Source organism: Zalophus californianus, chromosome X (genome assembly GCF_009762305.2).
Source record: "Zalophus californianus isolate mZalCal1 chromosome X, mZalCal1.pri.v2, whole genome shotgun sequence".
Lineage (NCBI taxonomy): Eukaryota > Metazoa > Chordata > Mammalia > Carnivora > Otariidae > Zalophus > Zalophus californianus.
In genome coordinates, this window is record NC_045612.1 from 14,679,416 (window position 1) to 14,705,996 (window position 26,581).

The following is a 26,581-nucleotide window of genomic DNA, read 5'->3' on the forward strand; positions in this document are numbered from 1 at the left end:
TGTGAATATACAACAATAACGATCCACTACCAAATTCTCAGTCAATTCCTCTGGCCCCAGACTACAGCAGCTACTCTCATGGCTACTTATGAATTTGAGGGAGAGGGCTTCTGCCAGAGTGAATGGAGAAAAATCGGGTTTTTGTAGTGTAAGTCAGGGCACAAAGAGAGCCAGCTGTCTTCTCCCTAAGCTGGGCACAAAGAGAGCCAGCTGTCTTCTCCCTAAGCTGAAGCAGAAGCCGCCCTACCCCATGGCTTCCAAAATACCTTGAGTAAAAAGCCAAAGAGAGAAACATGGTACTCTTCCAATCATAAGAAGAACTGATTTAATGTTTATATTTTCATAAGAGTTTGAAAGTATGGATACAATGGTGCAGTTGACCTTGTCCATGGCACGTCTCAGGGCTCTGCAGTGGATCTGCTTGAATTCCTCGGTAGTGATGCAAGTACACAGGCCCTGGAGCCAGGATACCCGCATTTGAAATCCCAGATCTGTCACTTAGGCAAGTCATTAAAATTCTCTGTGTCTTGATTTCCTCATCTGGGATAATCATCGTATGCTGTACCTTACTCACAGGGCTGCTGTGACAATAAAATGAGTTATGATTCGGGAAGAACTTAGAATATGTGAAAGAGAAAAACTGAAAGGCCAAAGCCTAGGTGCAGAGTGAAAGCATGTACTTTTAACCAAAGAACTCAATTTTGCACAAAGGTCATGTTTTGTGGATTTAGAATAGAGGGATGGAAAATGGATGGGGATCTTAAAGCTAAAACTACACACTGTCTCAACCACATATTGGGAAAATGAAGTCTATTGCTGGTTGGTTGTAGGTATATTCGCAAATTTGTTAGTATTATTATTTAGTGTTCTAGAACCACTTCCAACATACGAGGTGGGGGGTAGGTTTCCCCCACATCAATAAGCAAGTCTCTGACACCAGCTGGGTGTCCTACAATTCAGCTCCATTCTGATGCTATCTGCCTGGAGCTAGCATCAGATTCCACAGGGAAAGGACTCAGTCCCACAGGACTGCCCCACCCCCTCAACTGAGACGCCAGTCACAAGTCCAGGTTCTGGCCTGTACTTCTGACCATCTAGCTACTGGCTATAAATCAGAGGTTCACATGACCCACTCCACAGGTTCAATTAACCTTGCTATAATGGCTCACAGAACTCAGAGAAACATTGTACCTGCTAGATCACCAGTTTACTATAAAAGGGTGTAACTCAGGAACAGCCAGAAGGAAGAGATGCATAGAGCAAGATATGGGGAAGGGGCACAGAGCTTCCCTGCTCTCTCCAGGCCGCTCCTCTCCTCAAACCTCCACCGACCAGGAAACTCCCTAAACCTTGTCCCTTTTGAGTTTTTATGGAGGCTTCATGACATAGGCATGATTGATTAAATCATTGGTCATTGGCGATTGATTCAACCTCCTGTCACTCTCCCTGAGGGGTGGGTAAGACTGAAAGTTCCAGCCTTCTAATCAGCCCCCAACCTGAGGTTTCCCCAACAATCAGCCCCCAAAGTTAGGTTACCTAAGGGCTTTCCAGGAGTCACCCCATTATCATAACAAAAGGCACCATTATCGCTCTTATCACAGGAAATTCCAAGGGTTTCTAGAGCTCTGTACCCAGGAAGAGGTCAAAGACCAAATATATATTTCTTATTATAAATCACAATATCACAATTGTGTATACATCAGGGTCCCTGCTGTGTCTCTGTATTGTGTATGCAGTTGTCTCTGCGGTGTATCTGAGATCCATGCTTCAGGATTTATGGCATTCAGTTGTCCTTGCAGTAGAAGGGATGCGCATGCTGTTTTCAGCAGCTAGACAGACACCAGAGAGTGCCTCAAACAATACCCAGCTCTTCATACTAGCTATCACTATTACTCAGTCAAAGCTGTTGAACATGGCTATATTCTGCATGTGCAACTATTAGGTCATCTAGCAATGTTTCATATGAATATCAATATAATTTCTAAAAGAACCCCTATCTCTGGGTCCAGGGTTCACTGAAGTAAGTAAATGCAAATGACTAATCTGTGTTGAGATCAAGAAAGCTGGTGCCAAGAACCTTAAAGGAAGCAGCTACGAAGGGTAACTTGCAGCATAGGGCGGGCAAGGAAAGGAGATCCCAGCAGGTTAGCCCACATTTCTAAAGACCCACACGTTCTCTTCTTGCTGCCTCCCAGGTATCTACCTGCCTTTACAGCTCCATGACTCTGGTCTAGGAATCAGAGCTTATAAAGAGCACTCTTTGCCGCGGCTGACTCTTACCACATGTTTTTGGCCTCTTATTTTTGTCTTGGTGAGCTGGCTCTACCCTACCACATTTCTAACCAGCCTCCCTATGCTCTTGAAATCTGATTATATGTCTGTAGAGTAATCTGATTCCCTAATGCTACAGCTGCTTACAGATTTGGGGTCTATCCCACTCTTTTCTCAATTCTGAGCTGTAGCTTGACTCTAATTTACCTTGATACCACAGATCAACAGGAAGGATCTGGATTTCTTCCCCTTGTGGTGGCTAAATTCAGTCCACCCCTTATATTGTCTTACATTAAAATAATTCAGTATAGAGGGAAATTCTTATAATGGCAGAGGAATAAAGAGGCCACAGAAAGCTTCCAAAGATAATAATTACAAAATATGGACAAATAAATTTTATAACAACTCTTTAAAGACATAGTAAAGCATCTAAAAGAGAGAATCCAGAAGAGAGTTTAATCTAAAAAAAAAAAAAAATTCATCTGGAAATAGTAAGAACTGGATGTTTGGAGCTTACTGGCCTGTAATGGTTTTAAAAGATGTTCCGAATTTCTTTGATATTCTTCCCCTCAAGAAGTGGAGTTTAATTTCTTTCCCCTTGAGTGTGGGCTGGTCTTAGTGACTTATTTCTAAAGACAAGAATAAAGCAGAAGTAAAGGTATGGCTCTTGGAAGCCTAAATCATAAAAAGTACTGCAGGGGTGCCTGGCAGCCTCAGTCAGTGGAGCATGCGACTCTTGACCTCGGGATTATAGGTTCGAGCCCCACATTGGGTGTAGGGGCTCGAACCTACACACTGCATTGAATCATTCATTCTGAGGGAAGCGAGGACCCCTATTAAGAGATTCCCATGGTGAAGAACTAAAGCCTTTTGCCAACAGCCAGCAGGGAACTGAGGCTTCCTGCTAATAGCCACATGAGTGAGCTACCTCGGCAGCAGATCCTCCAGCCCCAGTCAAGCCTTCAGATGACTGCAGCCACGGCTGACAGCTTGCCTACAACACTGTGAGCGACCTTGAGACAGAGGCACCCTGCTAAGCCACTTCTGAATTACTGGACCACAAAAACTGTGTGAGATAATAAACATCTGTGGTCTTAAGCTGCTTATTTTGGTGGTAACTTTTATCCAGCAATGGCCAACTAATACACTGGCCCCAGGAGGCTGCTCAACCCCTACAGCTAGAGCTATGGGAAGCAGCAGTGGGAAAGCTCCGTCTTCAGCAGGTAAGTGTGTCAGAGATCAGAGTTCGGAAAGCACCTGAAAATTAAAAGGAGAAAGCAAAACATGACAATGCAAGAACTGCAAAAGGAGTGAGACCCAAATGCAAGGCATAAATTACCTAACTCCCTGGTTAACAGCTAACTTACACATTCTTGGGGAAGACCCCAGGTGGCCTGGGGGAAAATGTGAAGAGAACAGAGGGGCATCTACACTTGAAATATAGTGATATGTGAAGCAAAATCTGTGAGCTTGATATTTTTTGTAATTGAGTGCATTCTTGGGTAGCATAAAGCTGAAGCCTGATGGGCGTGTAGTATCAGAATATAGACCCCAAAGCTAGTAGAGCAACTGGAAATTAGAAAATTGAGAGAAAATTCCTACAAGCATGGATACCACAGAGAGGGTGAGCTCTATTTGAAAGTTGTTTGGAGAGTAGATCTTAAAAGTTCTCATCACAAGAAAAAAAATGTAACTATGTGTGGTGATGAATGTTAATGAAACTTATTGTGGTAACTATTTTGCAATAAATACACGTACCAAATCATTATGTTGTATACCTAAAACGAATACAATGTTATATGTCAATTATATCTCAATTAAAAACCCATTTTTAAAAACAGAATTAACATTTTTTTGAGAGAGAGAAAGCACGAGAGCATGCAAGGAGGGGGAGGGGCAGAGGGAGAGACTCTTTTAAGCAGACTTCCCCCTGAGCAGGGAGCCCGACTCAGGAATCATTCCCATGACCCATGAGATCATGACCTGAGCCAAAACCAAGAGGCAGATGCTTAACTGACTGAGCCACCCAGGCACCCAAGAATTAACATTTAAAGAAGAGTTAATACCTATTCTTAAACTATTCCAAAATATAGAAAAGAAACTTTCAAATTCATTCTATGAAGCCAAGATTACCCTGAGAGCAAAACCAGATAAAGATACCACTAAAGGGGCGCCTGGGTGGCTCAGTCAGTTAAGTGTCTGAAACTTGATCTCAGCTCAGGTCTTGATCTCAGGGTTGTGAGTTCAAACTCCGCCTTGGGCTCCATGCTGGGCATGGAGCCTACTTTAAAAAAAAAAAGACACCAGTGAAAAAGGGAGGCACAGGCCAATATTCCTGATGAACATAGATGCAAAAATTCTCAATAAAATACTAGGAAACTGAATCCAACAGTACATTAAAAGAATCATTCACTATGATCAAGTAGGATTTATTCCTGGGTTGTAAGGGTGGTTCAGTATTCTCAAATCAATCAATGTGATACATCACATCAATAAGAGAATGGATAAGAACCATCTGATTATTTCAATAGACTCAGAAAAAGCATTTCACAAAATACAACATCCATTTATGATAAAAAAAAAAAACCCTCAACAAAATAGGTTTAGAGGGAACATACCTCAACATAATAAAGGCCATCTATGAAAAACCCACAGCTCACATCATCCTCAATGGGGAAAAAATGAGAGGTTTTTCCCTAAGGTCAGGAACAAGACAAGAATGTCTACTCTTACCACTTTTATTCAACATAGTACTGGAAGTCCTAACCATAGCAATCAGATAACAAAAAGAAAAGGAATCCAAATTGGTAAGGGAGAAGTAAAACTCACTATTTGCAGATGACATAATATTATACATAGAAAACCCTAAAGACTCTGCAAACAAACAAACAAACAAGAAAAACCCTGATAAAAGAATTTAGTAAAGTCACGGAATATAAAACCAATCGGCAGAAATCTGTTGCACCAATAATGAAGCAGCAGAAATAGAAATCAAGGAATCCATCCCATTTATAATTGCACCAAATACCATAAGATATGTAGGAATAAACCTAACCAAAGAGGTAAAAGGTCTATACTCTGAAAACTATAAAACACTGATGAAAGAAAGTGAAGATGACACAAAGAAATGGAAAGACACTCCATGCTCATAGATTGGAAGAACAAATACTGTTAAAATGTCTATATATTACCCAAAGCAATCTACACATTTAATGCAATCCCTATCAAAATACCAACAGCATTTTTCACAGAGCTAGAACAATCCTAAAATTTGTATGGAATCACAGAAGACCCCGAATAGCCAGGACAATCTTTTTTTAAAATTTATTTACTTTGGTGGGGAGGGGCAGAGAGAATCTCAAGCAAGGCTTGATATCATGACCCTGAGATCATGACATGAACCAAAACCAAGAGTCAGACACTCAACCGACTGCACCACCCAGGTGCCCCCAAAGCAATCTTGAAAAAGCGAAGCTGAAGGCATCACAATTCTGGACTTCAAGTTATATTTCAAAGCTGTAGTAATCAAAACAGTATGGTATGGGCTCAAAAATAGACACATAGATCAACAGAATAGACTAGAAAATCCAGAAATAAACCCACAATTAAATGGTCAACTAATCTTCAACAAAGCAGGAAAGAATAGCCAATTGGAAAAAGACAGTCTTTTCAACAAAGTGTGCCGGGCATACTGGGCAACTACACACAAAAGAATGAAACTGGACCATTTCTTACAACACACACAAAAATAAATTCAAAATGGATTAAAGGCCTAAACGTGAGACCTAAAACCATAAAAATCCTAGAAGAGAACACAAGGCAGCAACTTCTTTGACACTGGCCATAGCAATTTCTTTCAAGATATGGCTCCTGAAGCGAGGGAAACCAAAGCAAAAATAAACTATTGGGACTACATCAAAATAAAAAGCTTCTGCACAGCACAGGAAACGATTAACAAAACTGAAAGAGAACCTATGGAATGGGAGAAGATATTTCCAAATGACATATCTGATAAAGGGCTAGTACCCAAAATATATAAAGAACATATAAAACTCAACATCCCCAAAACAAATAATCCAATTAAAAAATGGCAGAAGACGTGAGCAGACATTTCCCCAAAGACATCTAGATGGCCAACAGACCTGAAAAGATGCTCATCATCAATTATGGTGAGGTGAGATGTTACCTCATACCTATCACAATGGTTAAAATTAACAACAGGTGTTGGTGAAAATGTGGAGGAAAAGGAACTTTTGTGCACTGTTGGTGGGAATGCAAACTGGTGCAGCCACTGTGGAAAACAGTATGGAGGTTCCTCAAAAAGTTAAAAATAGAACTACCCTACGACCCAGCAATCACACTACTGGGTATGTACCCAAAGACTACAAGAACACTAATTCAAAGGTGTACATGCACCCCTATATTTATAATATTTATAACAGCATTATTTACAATAGCTGAGATATGGAAGCGGCCCGAGTGTCCATCGATAGATGAATGGATAAAGAAAATGTAGTGAATATATGTGTCTATATCTATATATAGATATAGGCACATACACACAATGGAATACTATTCAGCCATAAAAAAGAATGAAATCTTGCCATTTGCAACAACATGGTTGGAGCTAGAGAGTATAATGCTAACTGAAATAACTCAGTCAGAGAAAGACAAATAGTATATATTTCACTCATATATGGAATTAAAAAAAAAAAACCAAACAAGCAGAGGGAAAAAAATAAGAGAGAGAAAGCAAAAACAGACTCATAATTACAGGGAACAATCTGATGGCTACCAGAGGGGAAGGGGTGGGGGATGGGTGAAATAGGTGATGGGGATTAAGGAGGGTACTTGTCATGATGAGCACAGGGTGATGTATGGAAGTGTTGAATGACTATATTGTACACCTGAAAGTAATATAACACTGTATGTTAATTAACTGGAATTAAGGTAAACACTTAAATAAAAAAATTTAAATGAGAAAATTTAATACATTAGGAATATATAAAAATTATATATGAGCTTAAAAATCAAAAGATTGGCTGCACAGTGGTATGAGAGAACATTTTGAGGTGAAAGATATGTTCTGTATTATGACTGTGGTGGTGGTTTGACATTTGTCAAAACTTATCAAATTGTTGGGGCTCCTGGGTGGCTCAGTCAGTTGGGCATCTGCCTTCGGCTCAGGTCATGATCCCTGGGTCCTGGGATCGAGCCCGGCATCGGGCTCCCTGCTCAGCGGGGAATCTGCTTCTCCCTCTCTCTGCCCTTCTCCCTGCTTGTGTGCTCTCTTTCTCACTCTCTCTCAAATAAACAGATGAATTTTTAAAAAACATCAAATTGTTCACTTAAAATTGATAAATGTAAATGTATAGAATTTATACCTTAATGAAAAATAATGAAATTGAAAGCAAAACCTTTCCAGTATAAACATAGCGATATATACGGCTATGTAAGTCAGTCTCAAATGTACACATTAGGGGTAGTTAGCTTTCATTTGGAGTATCCTAATCAGAAATCCACACTCTGGGGGAGATTAGTGTTTGAAGGACACTAATCAAGAATCTACACCCCTTATATGACTATTGCAAGTGCTTTTAAAATCTTATCCAAATATGCACCCAAGTGTTCATTACTTAGGAAAAGAGCTGTTAGAAATAAACAATTTTATGGAGAAATTAATCGTGTTCAAGAAAGATTAAACAGGTACATCTGTCCTGACCCGAACAAGGTATAAGAATTTAGTAGAGCAGCAGTCTAACACCTCTGAAGAATGCCCTAAATATATCTGTTCCCCGCTTAAGAGAGAATTCTGTCATTGTTCCAGCTAGAAAACTGGCGAATCATACCACCGGAATATTAGTTGCAACCTCTTCAGATTGAAGCTTTCACGCAAAGTGCTTGTTGGAACATCTAAAAGGACAGAGATGTGGTACTATGTTGGTTTTTCTGCCTGCTTCCTAATGAATATTTGTTGCAGTAGTGAAGTTGACACGGGGGACGCATCTTCCCCCCACCATTTCCAACTGTCAGAAGCTAATGATATGGTGGATACGGAGAGAAGCCTGAATCAGTTGATAGCAGCATCCCGTTTTGTCCAGAAAAAGACCTTGTATTCCTTCTTTGCTGCTACAGCTCAGGTAGTTTAACATAGATAAGTTTCACACACCAAACAAGTTCCCAGATGTAAGCTTTCCATCAATTACTCTGGCTTCTCTAGTAAAAGCCTCTTTTCTTTTCCCTCCAGCCCCCAAAGGCAGCTCACGTAGACAGTTTAAGGGAACAATTAATATTGTGATTTTAGATACTTTCAGTGATTACAGTATTAAACTCTGCATGAAATCCTTTATGAGAAGATGCCTACAAGCAGTAATGTTGAAGGAGGACAGCCCAAAAGACAATGACTACTTTTGATTATGGATGCATGTTTTGTAAATAGGAAGTTTTATTGGAACATAGCCACACCCACCCATTTCTGGATTGTCTATGGTTACTTTGGTGCTATAATGGCAGCTTTGAGTAGCTGAGACAGAGACAGACACCATACAGCCTACAAAGCCATAATTACTTTCTGTCTGGCCCTCCACAGGAAGTTTACCAAACCCGTGCTCTAGAACAGTGTCACTTCTAAATCAGTATTTGTCACACTTGACTACATAAGAATTACCATGAATTTCTGCTTTTATTTTTATTAATTCCTCCATAATTCTTCTTTCTGCCATTTTTTCTGAAATTTTTCATGCTTTGTCCATTCATTTTAAGATTTTTCTGTTTTTATTTTCTCCTTTTTTTAACAGCTACACTTAAGACTTAAATTTTCTTCTGCTAATCACTTCGGCTATGTTCTATATCTTTGAACGTATACCATTCTCATTTTTGTTCATTTCTAAATAAATTTAAATTGATTTTATTTATTTTTTAGAAGATTATTTATTTAGAGAGAGTGCGTGCATGCACACACAGGAGGAAGGTCAGAGGGAGAGGGAGAGAGAGAATCTTAAGCAGACTCCATACTGAGCATGGAGCCCGATGTGGGGCTCGATCCCACAACCCTAAGATCACGACCTGAACCGAAACCATGAGTCAGATGTTTAACCAACTGCACCACCCAGGCGTCCCAATTTAAATTTATTTTAGTAAATATATTTAGCCTAAGATTTATTTTAAAAAGGTGTTTTGAAGATTCCAAGTAGATAGAAGTATTTTTTGCTATCCTTTCATCACTGATTTGTTATTTCATTACATTTGAGTCATAAAATTTGGCCTGTATGATTTTTGCTTTTGGAGATTTGTCAATCTTTGTATCTTAACATGTGGTCAATACTTGAGACTTTTCCATGTGAGTTTGAAAATAATTTGTATATGCTGTTTTGTGAGTATAATATGTATATAATCTATTATATATATTAGATTGAATTTATTAATTATGTTATTCAAATCCTATATAGTCTTACATATTTTGTCTACTAGAATTGCCATTTTATGAGAAATATGTTTGTTTTAGTCCACCTGGGCTGCTACAAAAAAATACCATAGACTGGTTGGTTTAAATAATGAACACTTTCCTTCTCACAGTTCTGAAAGTTGTAAAGTTCAAGATCAAGGTGCTGGCAGATTCAGTGTTTGGTAAGGGCCTGCTTCCTGGTTCATAGATGGCTGTTATGATATTGCGATACTACAAATATACATATAATGGTCATCATCCCCCAGCTCCCGATCAGAGCTCCTAAAACGTTTGTAATTTCCTGAGCAATAAAAGTACTAGGAGAAACTTTTGTTCTAATATTTGGTCTTTGACCTCAGTTCCTGACACACAGATCCTAGAGCCCTTGGAATTTCCTGGATGATAGGAACATCTTTTTTTCTAATGAAGTGAATCTTGGTGGGCTCTTGGATGGGGACAGGTCACCAGAAAGACCAAGCCACGTTTAGAAACTTGGAACTTTCAGCCCTAATCCCCATCCTCCAGGGAAGGGAGAGGGGCTAGAAATCGAGTGATAATCAATCATGCATGCCTACCTGATGATGCCTCCATAAAAATCCCTAAAGTATCGGGTTCAGAGGGATTCCAGTTTGGTGAACACATCAAGGCACTGGGTGGATGGTGCTCCTGGAGAAGTCATGGAAACTCCATGCTCAACCCCTCACACCTTGTCTTATGCCTCTCTTCCATCTGGCTATTCCCGAGCTGCATCCTCATATAATAAACTGGTCATCTAGTAAATAAACTGTTTTCCAGAGTCCTGTGAGCCATTCTAACAAATTATCAAACCCAAGGAGGAGGTCCTGAGAACCCTCCACTTATAGCAAGATGGTCAGAAGCACCAGAGGCCCAGATTTTGCAATTGGCATCTGAAGTAAAGGACTATCTTGGGGGCCTGAGCCCTTAACTCATGGGATCTGACACCAACTCCAGATAGTGTCAAAATTGAACTGAACTGTAGGACACCCAGCTGGTGTCCACAGAGAACTGGAGAATTGCTTGGTGTGGAGGAAAAAAACCCAGGCATTTGGTATTCAGAAATGTGAGTGTGGTAGTAATAGAAAGTAAAGGAAGCAAGATTTTCCTTTCAGCCATTTTCTAACTGTGTCTTCAAATGGTGGATGAGAGAGGATAACTCTCTGGAGTCTCTTTTATGATGGCACTAATCCCATTCATGAGAGCCCCACCCTCACGACCTAATCACCTCACAAAGTCATCACTCCTAATACTATCGGGGGTTAGGATGTCAACATATGAATTTTGAGGGGGGACACAAACATTTACAGCACTGCACCCCTGAATTCCAAAAGTGCACATCCTTCTTGCATGCAAAATACAGCCATTCCATCCCAATGGCCCCCAGAGTCTTAACTCATTCCAGCATCAATTCTAAAGTCCAAGTCCAAAGTCTCATCTCAATCTCATCTAAATAAGATATGAGTGAGACTCCAAGGTGGGTTTCATCCTGAGATGACATTTCTCTCCAGCTGTGAACCTAGGAAACCAAACACATTATGTGCTGCCAAAATACACTGGTGGGACAGGCATACAATAGACATCCCCATTCTAAAAGGGAAAAATAGGAAAGAAGAAAGAAGCAACAGATCCCAAATAAATAAAAAATAAAATGTGGCAAATTCCATTAGACCATAAGGCTCGAGACTAATCCTACAAGTAGTCAGAAGCCAAGCCACTCCTTCAACACTTGGCCCAAAAATTTCCTCATCTAAATATCCAGTGTCACGGTTCCCAAGTTCTATCTTCCACAAAAAACTCTAGAATGAAAACACAGTTCAGCTTTTCTCTATTGTCCAATAACATGTTCCTCATTTCTGTCCGGGACCGCATCAGAATGGCCTTTACCATCCATATTTCTACCAACATTGTGCTCTGCCCCCATGACCACATTGTCTCCCTCTCATCTGTTTGCCAAGTCTCCCTCTGCCTCACTCTTATAAAGACGCATGTCATTGGAGTTAGGGCCCATCTGGATAATCCAGGATTGTCTCCTCATTTCAAGATCCTTAACTTACATCTGCAAAAATCCTTTGTCCAAATAAGGTAATATTCACAGGTTCCAAGAATTTGACATGCATCTTTCAGGAGCCATTTTTTCAGCCTACCAAATCTGTGTATGTATGGTTCAGGGCTCGCCCAGAGATCTGGGCAGAATTTATAGACAGAATTTGGTTTTCCCCATTCTGGATCTTTCCTCCCTAACTACCCAGAAGTGGAAAGAAGCTAAGGATGGATTCTTCCCTCGACCCCCCGTAGAAGCATAGCGCTTCTGGATTTTAAACTTCTAGCCTCCAGAACTTTAAAAGAATAAATTTTTGTTGTTTTAAGCTACCAAGTTGTGGTAATTTGTTACAACAGCCTCAGAAAATTAATACAACAGAGTATACTCCAAGTAGCCTAGATAAGGCTGAGGACTGAACCAAAATTTCAGTTGCTTACTCACAAGGGAGACTGAATTTGTAGGTGGAGTTCAACCAAGCTGATTAACTGATAAACAAAAAATGAATATTCTTCAGAGAAACAAAACAGAACCCAGAGTCTCTGACAATAGAGCATTCTAAATATCTAGCATACAAGAGAAAATTATTCTACATATGAAGGAATATGAAAACATGACCGATTTTGGGAAGAGAGACAATCAATGGGAACCAACCCCAAGATTATTCAGATGGCAGAATTAGCCACATACACAAAATAGTAGCTTTGGGTCTGTAAAGCTACTATTATAACTATGCTCAAGGAACTAAAGAAAAATATGCTTCCAATGAGTGAATAGATAGAAAAACTCAGAAAAATAATATAAACTTTAAATGTGAAACAAATACAAATTTTAAAACCAAGAAATACTGTATCTAAAATTTTAAAAATCATTTAATGGATGTAGTAGTAGATTGAAAATGACAGTGGAAAGAGTCAGTGAAACCAAAAATAGATTGATAGAAATTCTCCAAGGTGAAGATCAGAAAGAAGTAACATTGAAAACATGAACAAAATAGATAAAATCTTTGAAAAATACAACTTACCAAAACTGACATGAAATGAAACAATATGAATAGCCTATATTTTTAACAAAATTGACTTTAATATCAAAAAGTCTTTCCACAAATAGAACCCTCGGTGCAGACGGTTTCACTCCTGAATCCTATCGGGCATTAAGGGAAGGAAATGCTATCGAATTTACACAAACTATTTCAGAAAATAGAGGAGGAGGGAACACTTAATTTGTTTTCTGATGCCAGCATAACCCTGAAACCCAAACCTGACAAAGACACTACAAAAAAAGGGAAACTACAGATTAATAAATATATTTTCATAATGACTCTGAAAATTATCATGAATTATTTGATTCGGCATTCTGTGCCAAAACATAGCTTCATAGAGTTAGCCCTATCTCCTTCTCCCACTGCCTAGCCCTATCCATACAGCAAGGAGCTTATGCATATGCATGTGACTTAGCCCGCGTGTCCAAGCGCTGTGACACCCTACTCAAACAGCCATCCCATGCATACCTCAAGCCTAAGACTGGGCACAGAAGTATGATCAGCCCTCAGAAGGAAAGACCTGGCGAAGAAATCCGTACAAATGTTGAAAAGGAGCTTGAGGTGATCTAAGCAGGGAATTCCAAGATCCTAATCCCCATGATCTAGAAAAGCCAGCAGAAAGGGGATCCAGACGAGCACATCCCCGAAGCACAGTGAACTTCCTATCCCTTAAGAAGAAGGGGAGCAACTGGGGCGCCAGGGTGGCTCAGTCGGTTAAGCGTCTGCCTTCACCTCAGGTCATGATCTCGGGGTCTTTGGGATCCAGCCACTAGTCAGGCTCCCTGCTCAGCGGGGAGTCTGTTTCTCCTTCTCCCTCTGCGCCTCCCTGCTTGTGCTCTCTCTCGCTCGCTCGCTCGTTCTCTCTCTCTCAAATAAATAAATAAGTCTTAAAAAAAAAAAGAAGAAGAAAAGAAGGGGAGCAGCTGTAAGAGAGCCAGAGGAGGGCTCTTGAAACCATAAAGCCCAGAGCAGGGCACCTCTTACCCAGGTATGAGAGGAGTTCTGAGAAATGTGCAACATCCATATGAAGGAAAACTATAACATTTAAATAAAGGTCATAAACATAAAAGACCTCAAAGGAGAGATATGCCATGGTCCAGGCTGACAAAACTTAATATCTCAAAGATGCCATTTCTTTCTAAATTAACCTATAAATTCAGTGCAATCACAAACATTGTTCCCACAGATGTTTTATGGATCTTGGCAAACTGATTTTATATTCATCTTGGAAAATAAAAATACATATGATTTATTTTCTAAAAACGGACAAAAAGGAACGATGAGAGGTTGCTCTCTCAGATATTAAAATACGCTGTAATGCTCAAACAGGCTATAGTAATGAAAATGGACAAATAGATCAATGAGATAGAATAGAGAGCCAGGACATTTAATAGACGGAAAAAGGGGCATTTCAAATTATAAAGCACACAACAGACTATGCATTAAGTGATATTGGCATAATTTATTGCACATTAGGAAAAAATTTAGTTCATGTTCTAATTGATACCATACCAATACAATAAATTCCAGATGGAGTAAAGAACTAAATGTCAGTAATATCATTGAATACTATAGCAGGTTTTAAAAAGAAAATGTAAGAAGATACTTTTATCATAGGGTGGGTAAGGTCAATTAGCAAGATTCAAATGAAGTATCCATAAAGAAAAGGAATAAACATTTAAATTATGCAATCCAGAAATTTTATAAGAAATTATATAATTTAAGTATGTTATTAATTAATTGATTTGTGAACTAAGTGAAGAAAGAAAGTGACAGACTGGGAGAAATATTTGCAACATATATGACAAAAGATTCATATCCAACCTTCACAGGAGAATAAAATCTCTTAAGGAAAAGGCAAAGAATCTGTTATGAAGAAGAAATTTAAATGACAGTTGCAAATATGAAAATGTATACAAACTCAAGTAGTTATCAGTGAAAGCAATATCAAAAGCAATATTTTTTTTGTCCATTAGATTGGTGAAATTTTCCACTTTTGCTGGAATCTGATAGAATAATATGACATCTTTGAAAGGAAACTTCACGGTTTTCTACCAAAATATAAAATATGCATACTTTTGGACCCAGCATATGTGTGCATACAGAGAGATAAGGACCGAGATGTTTACTGCTGCATTATTTTTAGTCACAAAAAGTGGGAAACAGTCTAAATGCCCATCACTTGTTAAAAATAACCATATATCCATATTACACAGTGGTTAAAAGAAATGAAGTAGGTCTGTATGCACTGACATGGTCTCCAAGGCATATTGTTCAGTGAGAAAAAAAGTCGCTTAACAATTTTTACCGTATGATCTCAATGACATAACCAAACAAATCTCTAAGTACATATATATGTAAATCCATAGGGAGCGAATTGTAAAGATTCACATCAAACCCGCGACAAGGTTTACTTCAGGAAGGAGGATGAAATGGGCTGGAGGAATGTGAACGGAGTACTTGAGCAGTTTAACCTTCTGTACTTGTAAACGACTTGAATCATTCCTGATGGAAATGTATTTGTGTATTACTTGTGTAATTTTTTTAACATAATAAAATTTTTAATACTAAATAAAACTAAGTAATGAGAAAGCAAAGGGCAGGAGATTGCTGTTTCTCATTATAAGCCTTTGAATAATATTTGATTTTTAAAACTATGCACATGTTTTAATTTGTTGGGAGAAAATAAGTAAAAGTGAAGGTTTAAAAAATGCATTTAAAATATACTTTTAGGGGCACCTGGGTGGGTCAGTCGGTTAAGCCTCTGACTCTTTGTTTCTGCTCAGGTCATGATCTCTCAGGGTTGGTTGTGAGATCGAGGCCCCACGTGGGGCTCCATGCTCAGCTCGGAGTCGGCTTGTCCCTCTCCCTCCCCCTCTGCCCCTCCTCCCCCTCACTCCTATGCTGTTCGCACACGTGCACTCTCTCTAAATGAATAAATACAATCTTTATTTTTTTATTTTTTTAAGATTTTATTTATTTATTTATTTATTTGACAGAGAGTTAGCGAGAGCAGGAACACAAGCAGGGAGAGTGGGAGAGGGAGAAGCAGGCTTCCCATGGAGCAGGGAGCCCAATGCGGGGCTCGATCCCAGGACCCTGGGATGATGACCTGAGCCGAAGGCAGACGCTTCACCGACTGAGCCATTCAGGCGCCCCAATAAATACAATCTTTAAAATATATAAATGTATATATATGCTTTTACTCAAGGCCTCATAGTAATGAATGGCAGAGCTGGCCTTCCAACCGGGGTTGTGTTAATAGCTTCTGAAGAAAGAAATGGAAAAGAAAAAGGTTTAATCTAGTAATACATTATAATTAATACTACTTTAGCTTTTACGTGTATTAAGAGAAAGATGATTATGGTACCATAATAATTTATGTAATAGTCTGTAAGTACTAATCTATTTTTAAAAAGTTTTAAATAAAGGCCTTATCTACAAAATCACTTCAAATGTTTTCTTCCTTAGTCCTCTGAATTTGGCACCGAAACTGGTGCAGTTGGGGTTAGCTTTGTGTCACCCTGCCTTGGTTAATTTTCAAGAATGATTCTTTTGCATGATTTGTTAGCAACTGTCTACTTTAAACATATCATCTGCTAATTTATATCTTACTTATGGTTCATCAGATTTAGATCAGAAAGAGAACAGCTATCTGTTTTGGTTTTAAGTTTGTGTATTTTTCTATGTATGAGGACATTTTTGTTTCTACGTATCTTTATTTACAGATCAGCATGTGTTCTTGGAAGTCCCTGAACATAAGACCACATGGTTTTGATTTTCCATTTTATAAAAGTTTTTCGTTTTTCAGTTTCTGTAATATGGACAAATAGTTAATGACAAATTACCCCATCTTTATTTTTATAGTGCCTGAAGCTAGTTTATTCCTAACATTTAAGAAATTAAAATAAACAAAAGAGCAAGAACTTTCCAATCTTACCTTCAAAGATAGTATCTTTGTTATCATTTTAAACCCCTTTGACCAGAGCACACAATGCAAAGGAAGTTGGAATTGAATGTTTAAGATAAGTATGCACTCATTGGCTGGGAAACTCCAGAGTGATAGTTACTGACCGCTTTAGAATTTGGGGCTTGAAACAAAAACAATGTCTACTATTCAGTGATCATGTATGATGCGCCGACCTCTTTTCTGTAGATTTTCTCATTGGCTCTTAAAACAACCCTCTGAAGTAAGTACTACTATTATCCCCATATACATAAGACAAAACTAAGGCTCAAAAAAGGTGAAAAGATTCACCCAAAATTATACCAAAGGAAACAGTAGAGGCGGGATTTGATCCCAGAGCTTAACCTCACAAGTACAGTTGTATCCTAGACTCAGATACCTGAGAGTCGAGATGACGACCTTCGTAGCATGCACTAGTATCTAAAAAACTGCCTTGCTCTTAGAAAAAGGAATTTGCTTGCCATCTTATAAGTGTGATTGATTAATGTGATTAAGTAATCATTTAAATTATATTATTTAATATATTACATTATTTTTATTATATACCATTACATTATATATTATTACCTTGTTATATTTATTATATATTACTATATTTTATTTATATATTTAATTATTATGTATTATGGCATGCATATTATAGATTATAAATTAAATGCATAACTGATTGTTAATTAAATATATTAATGTGATTAATTTATTTAATTAGGTTTTCCTCCTTTCTCTTGACCTCTGTGAAGCTTAGAATCAAATCACCAGCTCAACTCCAGCAATTGCTTGGGGCATTTCCATGTGATGATCTTATTCCTGGTCACTGAACATCTTTGTCTTAATCTATTCAGACCATTATAACAAAAATACCGACAGAGTAGACAGTTAGCTAGGTATGAGCAAGGAACAAATGCTTTCCGACTGATGAAAGGACGGAGGCCAAGCTCCAAACAGCAGGGACAGAACCCAGGGGATACGCATGTGTTCTTTGCTATGACCACTGCCCTAAAGTAACCTATAGCTTCATTATAATACATTTAGTTGTGGTTTCACCCACCCTCCCCTCAACAACGGACAGAGAATGCCTGCCATAACTGTTCCGGCAAGGAGCACATAGGGCCAAGAACTTCCCCTCCCAACCGGTAGGAGGAGTCCTTTAGATGATTGGCTGCGCCCTTAGACACTGCCCTAGCTCTGACCCACAATCTATTCAAACTTTAAAAAGGAAAGACAACCTCGACACCCTCCCCACCCCACCCCGGACAGCTGCCACCTCTGGGCCTGCCCGCTCTCCTATCTCAAGAGTATACTTTCGCTCCAACTTCTATTAAACCCTTGCTTGCTTAAGAGTTTGGCTCTGAATTCTTTCTTGGCCAAACTCGAGAGTTGAGACAAGGTAACAGGCCTTGCTGTTGACAATACTATATACTAATTGGCTTAAATATCAAACATTTGTTTCTCACGGTTCTGGAGGCTGGGAAGTTCAAGATCAAGGAACCAACAGATTCAGTTTCTGGTGAGAATTCGTGTGTGTCCTCACATGGAGGAAGGGGCCTCTTTTACAAGGGCACTGAATCCACTCATGAGGGCTCTACTCTCATGATCTAATCACCTCCCAAAGGCTCCACCTCCAAATACCACCACATTGGGGGTTAGGTCTTGACATATGAATTCTGGGGAAACACAAATATTCACTCTACAGCATTCTCCTGCCCCCCCAAAATTCATGTCTTTTTTTTACATGCAGAATACATTCCAACTCAACAGCCCCCAAAGTCTTACATCATTCTAGCATCAATTCTGAAGTCTAAGTTCAAAGTTTCATCTAAAACCATCTAAATCACATCTGAGCAAGACTCACGACTCATTTTGGGGCAAATTCCTCTCCAGCTGTGAATCTGTGAAACCAAACACATTATAGGTCACCCAAATACAGTAGTGGGACAGGCACGTCCATTCCACCAGGGAGAAAGAGCAAAGAAGAAAGGGGTGACAGCATCAAAGTTTGCCATCGGTGCCTCGGAAGGGGCAGCCACCATGGCCCTCAGCACCCTGGGGTCCACCAAAGCAGCACCTGCAGTGGCCAAGGAAGGAGGCATCAGAGTGCGGGAAGGGGAGCCCAAGACTTGCAGGCACAGATAGGTCTTCCTTAAGCCTGTTAATGGGAGCAAAAACTCAAACTCAACTGAATTGTCTCTAGGGTCATTTTCCCATTGTCTTGAAGAATGCTCCTGGCTTCTGCCGAGATTGCTGGTTCATACTAATCTCCTTATCAGATGGTTTGCTTGGCCACACCCTTAGTGTTCTCACTGGAACTTTCTCGTTCATTTCAGTATGGCTGGCATAGAATTTCCCAAATCTTTTTTTTTTTTTTTTTAAGTAGGCTCCAAGCCCAATGCAGGGCTCAAACTCATGACCCTGAGATCAAGACCTAAGCTGAGATCAAGACCTGAGCTGAGATCAAGAGACTGACACTCAACCCACTGAGCCACCCAGGCGCCCACCCAGGCACCCTTCCAAATCTTTGTAAATTATGTTCTTTCTTTGTTTCTGTTTGTTTTTTGGTTTTTGGCTCAACAATTCCATCTTTTTTTTTTTTTAAAGATTTTATTTATTTATTTATTTGACAGAGAGAGATAGCGAAAGCAGGAATACAAGCAGGGGGAGTGAGAGAGGGAGAAGCAGGCTTCCTGCTGAGGAGGGAGCCCGATGCGGGGCTCGATCCCAGGACGCTGGGATCATGACCTGAGCCTAAGGCAGAGGCTTAATGACTGAGCCACCCAGGCGCCCCACAACAATTCCATCTTTAATTCATTTCTTTCTTCTCAAATTTTACTATAAGCATTCAGGAGGAACCAGGCTGTTTCTTCAAAACTTTGCTCAGAAATTTCCTCAACCAAATAAATATCCAATTCATTGCTTGCAAGCTCTATTTTCCACAAACACCAGGACACAAGCACAATCCCAAGTTCTTTGCCACTTTAAAACAAGAATGGCCTGGGGCGCCTGGGTGGCTCAGTCATTAAGCGTCTGCCTTCCTCTCAAGTCATGATCCCAGGGTCTTGGGATCGAGCCCCGCATCGGGCTCCCTGCTCCGCGGGAAGCCTGCTTCTCCCTCTCCCACTCCCCCTGCTTGTGTTCCCTCTCTCGCTGTCTCTCTCTCTCTCTCTCTCTCTGTCAAATAAATAAATAAAATCTTTAAAAAAAATAAAACAAGAATGGCTTTTCCTCCGTTGTCCAATACCATGTTCCTCATTTCTATCTGGGACATCATCAGAATGACCTTCATCGTCCATATTTCTACAACATTCGGCTTGGTTTCACTGAGGTGTTTTCTAAGGCGATTGAGGCTTGCTCTTACAGCTCTCCTCTCTTCTTTCTAAGCATTTACCAGAATCTCCCTTAACAGTCTATTCATGGCAATCTGGCCTTGTTCTAGCATGTGCCTCCAGACTCTTCCAGTCTCTACCCAGGACCCACTTCCAAGGCCATGTTAAAAAAGAAAAAACATGGGACGCCTGGGTGGCTCAGTCGATTAAGCGTCTGCCTTTAGCTCAGGTCATGATCCCAGATTCCAGGGATCGAGTCCCAAATCAGGCTCCCTGCTGACCTGCCGCTCGCCCTGCTTGTGCTGTCTCTCTCTCTCTCTCTCACCCTCTCTCAAATAAATAAATAAAATCTTAAAAAAAATAAAAAAGTTTTGGACACGTCATCAGGTCATTACATCCTTAAACTAACTCCTCACATCTGCTATACAAAGAGAATTTACATTTACAATGATGAGCATAAGAAACTGGTGTGTCTTCTAAATTGCCAAAGACAGGGACGCCTGGGTGGCTCTGTCAGTTGGGTCTCTGCCTTCGGCTCAGGTCGTGATCCCAGGGTCCTAGGATCGAGCCCCCGCATCGGGCTCCTTGCTCAGCAGGGAGCCTGCTTCTCCCTTCGCCTACCGCTCCCCCTGCTTGCACGCTCTCTCTCTGACAAATAAATAGATAAAATCTTTAAAAATAAAAAAAATGAATTGCCAAATACAAGTAATTTTTATATCAGGCCCAGCTTATGACAACTGATAATCTAAGAGTGAGATATATGCCAACTCAGCATTAACAGAACAAGTACCCATGGCCATTCTGCAGAATGCATGAGCCATATTATTGAAGGTCAGAATAATGTCCAGCTACACACGGTTCCCCAACTTATGGTGGGTCAACTTACTTGTTTTCGACTGTTTGGTGGATGAGAAAGTGATATGCATTCAGTAGAAACTATACTTCGAGTTTGAATTTGGATCTTTCTCTGTACGATTCTCTCTCGTGATGCTGGGCAGCAGGACTAAGCTGCAACTCCCTGCCAGCCACGCCATCGCGAGGGTAAACAACGGACACACCGACAACCTCCTGCACCCATACGACCACGTGTTTTTCACTGGCCATACAGTATTCAGTAAATTACATGAGATAGTCAATGCTTTATCATAACATATGCTTTGCGTTAGATGCTTTCGCCCAACCGCAGGCTCGTGTAAGTGTTCTGAGCACGTTTAAGGGAGGCTAGGCTAAGCTATGATGTTCAGGAGGCTAAGTGTATTACATTTTCAACTTACGATCTTTTCAGCTTATGATGGGTTTATCAGGACATAACCCCATATGAGTTGAGGACGATCTCGATTATAACCTTATGTTTAAAAGGTTTTTCAAATGAAATGATTCTAATTACTGATTTTTTTCCATCTAAGAAATTATAGGTATTCTTCAGCAAGTAGCTTAGTAATTTCAGAAAAACCTTGTTAAATGAAAGGTATGGTGAAATATTGAAATAACCTTCTCTGACTTAATTTGAATGAAAAGTCTGATTACTTTTAAGCCATTACACAGCAGATCCATATTCTCCCCATGTTTATATCCTTCTAAACAAGCAGAAAATTCAGATCACACAGTCAGCTAGCTCTCTATTTGCATTCTTGATTGGCATGATGAGGGCTGCACTGCAGTTTGTGAATATCATGTATTACATGAAACCGAAAAGTAGTCTACCCGAACCTGCAGGACGTGGTAGGCAATCAAGCAACATAAAGGAGATGAATTGCAAGTCCTTTGAGAACAGAATCATTATGAGCTTAACAAGCATCATTCTCCGTTATATCTATTTTAGTGGTGTGCGTATGATAGTCATTGTTGCACTATGAGCTGTTGTGATAGCTTGAGATTTAGCAGGATGATAAATATTTTAGAGTGACATCGGAATAATCACAAGGATTTGTTATGGTGTTTTCTATTCAATGGTCCATCTCCTGTGCATGGACAAAGGAGGGGTATTTTTTGAGCTGAGCCAAGGGTAGAAAGAAAAATCAACATGATTAAATGCAAAGAGGGTCAATGGAATTATAGAATGTCAGAGCTGAAGAGAACCTTAAATATCAGCTAGTCTATTGTTTCTGCAAATATTTTACCCAACTGCTCCGATGGTAAAAAAAAAAAAAAAAAAAAAAGTATTATGTAGCCCCAGCAGCCTGGGAGTAGAGTCCTCAGAGGCCAGGAGTGGATTTGAAACATTTTTTTTTTTTTGACACTTGATTTTAGCCAAAAGGCTGAGAAGCAATGAAACATTTTTTTGAAATGGGCTATTTTATCCTAACATTTACTTTACCTCTGAGTCTCAATCTCCTCATCTGGAAAATGGTGATTATGACAGTGTTTACCCCATGAGCTGGATTTTAAGACTAAATGAGACTTATGTATGAAACAGTAAGCGTAGTACCTTGCCACATAGTAAGTGCTCACTTAACAGGCAATATTCTAAATTTTGAACACAGTTAGAAAAACCTAATTGTGCTTGCCATTTCTTAAGAATATGCAGGATGGGGGTGGGGCGTGGAGATTGAGTGAAGATACTGGCAAGAGAGGATAGTGATGGATCCAGGACCTGGGGATTTACCCATACAAGTCCCATACAAGATTACAGCAAGAAGTGACCTTGGACTTCAGTTACCAAGCTATTTAAACTGGGCACAGGTACCCCTTAGCAATGTGTGGGGAGTGACTTTAAACCATAGGGTAAACATGGAGTACCTTCCGGATTAGGAATTTTATTAGCTATTGAGGGAGAGGGAGTTCTTGTGAAAAATATACATTCTACAGTAAAATACAAAATTTTAACATGAGTCTTTAAGGTGAAACATGAGCCTTCAAAGAAATGTCTCATCCCCTCTTCTGGGGGCTGAGTTTATATTCCATGATTGTTAGAAATATGTCGTTAGAAAGTAGGAAACACACGGAAGACCATGCACAAACCCATTTGTCACTCTTCTTTCCTACAGGCTCATTCAGAAGAAACCCCTCGGCTATAAGCTTCCTGAAGCATGAATCTTTCTCATTTCAAGTTTTATTCTCACCTCTTAGTTCAGTGTTTGGAACACAGTGGAATGGTTGAATAATGGATCACTGTATGCTTGAGAAGGACGGGAGAATGAAGTGATGCATTTTGGGATTTCTTTCTTGCTATCCAGAGGCTCAGTAACAGTGCTAAATTGATTCACAAAACAATCAACTAAAGGAAGTTCTAATCTGGACCTAGCCATAGTCGACCTGGGCATCTGGGGCTAGGGATAAAAGGGTATGGGTACCCCTGCCCCAGTCCCACGCTATCCCATCCCTACAGCGTGCTCCCCAAAGCAGAAAAGGCAAGGTCTTAATGATTTGAGGCCATTAGTCTGTTTCTAATGTTAGAACCATCACGTGGCAGAGAAGAGAGGGCACCGTCTCTCCCTCAGTCACAGGTAACGCTTTCCCAGGACTGCAGCTAGCTGGGCTGTCATGAGGATTTGTCCAGCCCCAGAAGAAATGTTTAGGTTGCCAAACAAGAGGCAAGAAAGGGGTGTGTGTGTGTAAGCACAAAAATGTGAGTGTGTCTGTATGTACAGTATTACTGGAGTTCTTCATTAAGACCATTTCAGGTCTATCTTCCATCCATTTTAGCAGCCATGTGACCTTACGCAGGCTATGTAACTTTCTCTGAGCCTCGATTTCCTCACTGGTAAAAATGAGATGATAATACCTGCCCCTCATATGATATTGAATTTCGGATACTGTTCTGAGCACGGTCATCAAAACTAGATAATGTCCATGGAGCTGTACGTAAACTGTAAAAAGCTATACAAGTGCTAGAGGGAGTATTCATCATCTACACATACCAGGTCGTAGCAGAACTAGCAGCGGTAAAGTATGCTGGCAGACCATTTTCCCCTGATTTGTGATTATTGTTCTAGTTAACAGGGCCAATAAAAACTTATTTATTGAAATTGACAAAGATTACAGTCCAGGAGGAAAGTGTCATTCTTGTCTACTTATTCACGTAGCTTGGACTGGGGTCTCAAGCATCAAAGATGTCATGAGGGTGGGGAGGCTTACTTCCTCTTCATACATGTACCTGGGCTACCCCCGCCGGCAGCCAGGAGACAGTGTCAAGACTGCCACTCTATAGGAGGCAAGAGCCCAAGCTATGGTTCTCACTACAGACTGACATCCAGCTGCTTGTTAATTACATATTTGCATTAATGGGATGAATCTTATTGTCTTTCTGGATGACAGTCTCCTGTTCAATGCATAGATGTCTTATTTTGTTCTGCACTCCTTAGCAACCCAGCAACTGTTCTGACATACTTCCTTACTAGTCTTGAAGCTTAAAAAAAAAAAAAAGGTTGTTCTTGAACAGCCATGAATCTTGCTGCACTTGAAATTTTTTAAATGAAAAGTTTGAAAAAGAAGGACATTAACCAGAAATATATAGAAACAGCAGATCTTCTCTATGGCAGCTTACTTTTTAAAGCCCCATCGCATCAGAATAGGATTGCCTTCTGTCTGTGGAGCAGAAATCAAAGGACAATTCTGCATACACATCCAGGGGCTTCTTTTAGGGGCTTTCTTTGGCAAGGAGACTGCATATGGCCAAATGGACTTCTCCAGAAGGACCTGATTACACACATCACAGAGTTCTTTTCTACATAGAAAAATATATGAGATGGCAGGGACAAAAACCACAAGCTAGGGAAAGACTGAGGAGGATGGAGATTGGAGAAAATAGAAGCTCACTAATTTTTTTCAGAGTCAATAACTGCAAAACTATGCCTAGCGGGTACCTGCTATTCCCTGCCCTATGGCTCCCTTCATAACAGTTTGCTTCCTTACTCTGAAGAACAGTATGGAGGTTCCTCAAGAAGTTAAAAATAGAGTTACCCTATGACCCAGCAATTGCACTACTGGGTATTTACCCCAAAGATACAGATGTAGTGAAAAGAAGGGGCACATGCACCCCAATGTTCATAGAAGCAATGTCCGCAAGAGCCAAACTGTGGAAGGAGCTCAGATGTCCTTCAACAGATGAATGAATAAAGAAGATGTGGTCCATATCTACAATGGAATATTACTCAGCCATCAGAAAGGATGAATACCCAACTTTCCCATCAACATGGATGGGACTGGAGGAAATTATGCTAAGTGAAGTAAGTCAAGCAGAGAAAGACAATTATCATATGGTTTCACTCATATGTGGAACATACGCAATAGCACGGAGGACCACAGGGAAAGGGAGGGAAATCTAAAGCGGGAGAAATCAGAGAGGGAGATGATCCATGAGACACTCAAACAGAGGGTCTCAGAGGGGAGGGGGTGGGGGATGGGTGAGCCCGGTGATGGGTGTTAAGAAGGGCACATGTGGTGATGAGCACTGGGTGTTAAACACAACTAATGAATCATTGAACACTACATCAAAAACTAATGATGTATTATACAGTGACTAACTGAACATAATAAAACAAAAAACAAAAACCAAAATCAAAAAAAACAAACAAACAGTTTGCTTCCTTTAAGCCAGCAGGAAAGTAATTCTCTGGCTTCAAATCTCTCCCTCTGGGAAGGCCTGGACCTTCTTTATTTTTTTATTTTTTTATTTTATTTTTTTAAAGATTTTATTTATTTATTCATGAGAGACAGAGAGAGAGAGGCAGAGGGAGAAGCAGACTCCCAAGGAGCAGGGAGCCCGATGCGGGACTCGATCCCAGGACCCTGGGATCATGACCCGAGCCGAAGGCAGACGCTTAACCATCTGAGCCACCCAGGCGCCCAGGCCTGGACCTTCTTTAAAAGGTCTTGCCTGATTAGGTCAGGTCCATCCAGAATACTCTCCTTTTTGATTAATTCAAAGTAATGATTTGGGACCTTAATTACATCTGCAAATTTCCTTCACCTTTGCCATAGACTGTAACTTAATCGTAGGCTGAAAACACTTTATATTCACAAGTCCTCCCACATTCAAGGAGAGGCGATGACACAGGGCGTGTATACCAGGGGGTGGGAATCTTGGGGGCCATCTTAAAGTTCTGCCTACCGCAGCTAATTAAAAGGAAAATTTCCTTTCCCCTTCTTCTTTTTGCCCATACTAAATGATCCATAAGGACATTTCTTTACAAAGTCTGCAAATAAGAACTGAGATCTTTTGAGCATTTCCTTATGAATTTTTATCTTACTCAATAAAGCTTTAGAACCATTCCCAGGACTACTTTGGTCCCACATGTCTCCCTCTGTACAACTCAAGCTTTCAGACCCCAGGTCTCCAAATTGTCAAAGGGCAATTTTGCAAACACACAGAGTGGACTTCTCTGGGCTTCCTTTGGCAAGGACATTACATCTGGCCAGGTGGAATTGTTCAGGAGGACCTGCTTTCACACCTCACAGAGTTCTTTTCTTTTTTTAAAATTTATTTATTTATTTATTTTTTATTAGAGAGAGAGAGCGCATGAACATGGGAGGGGGCAGA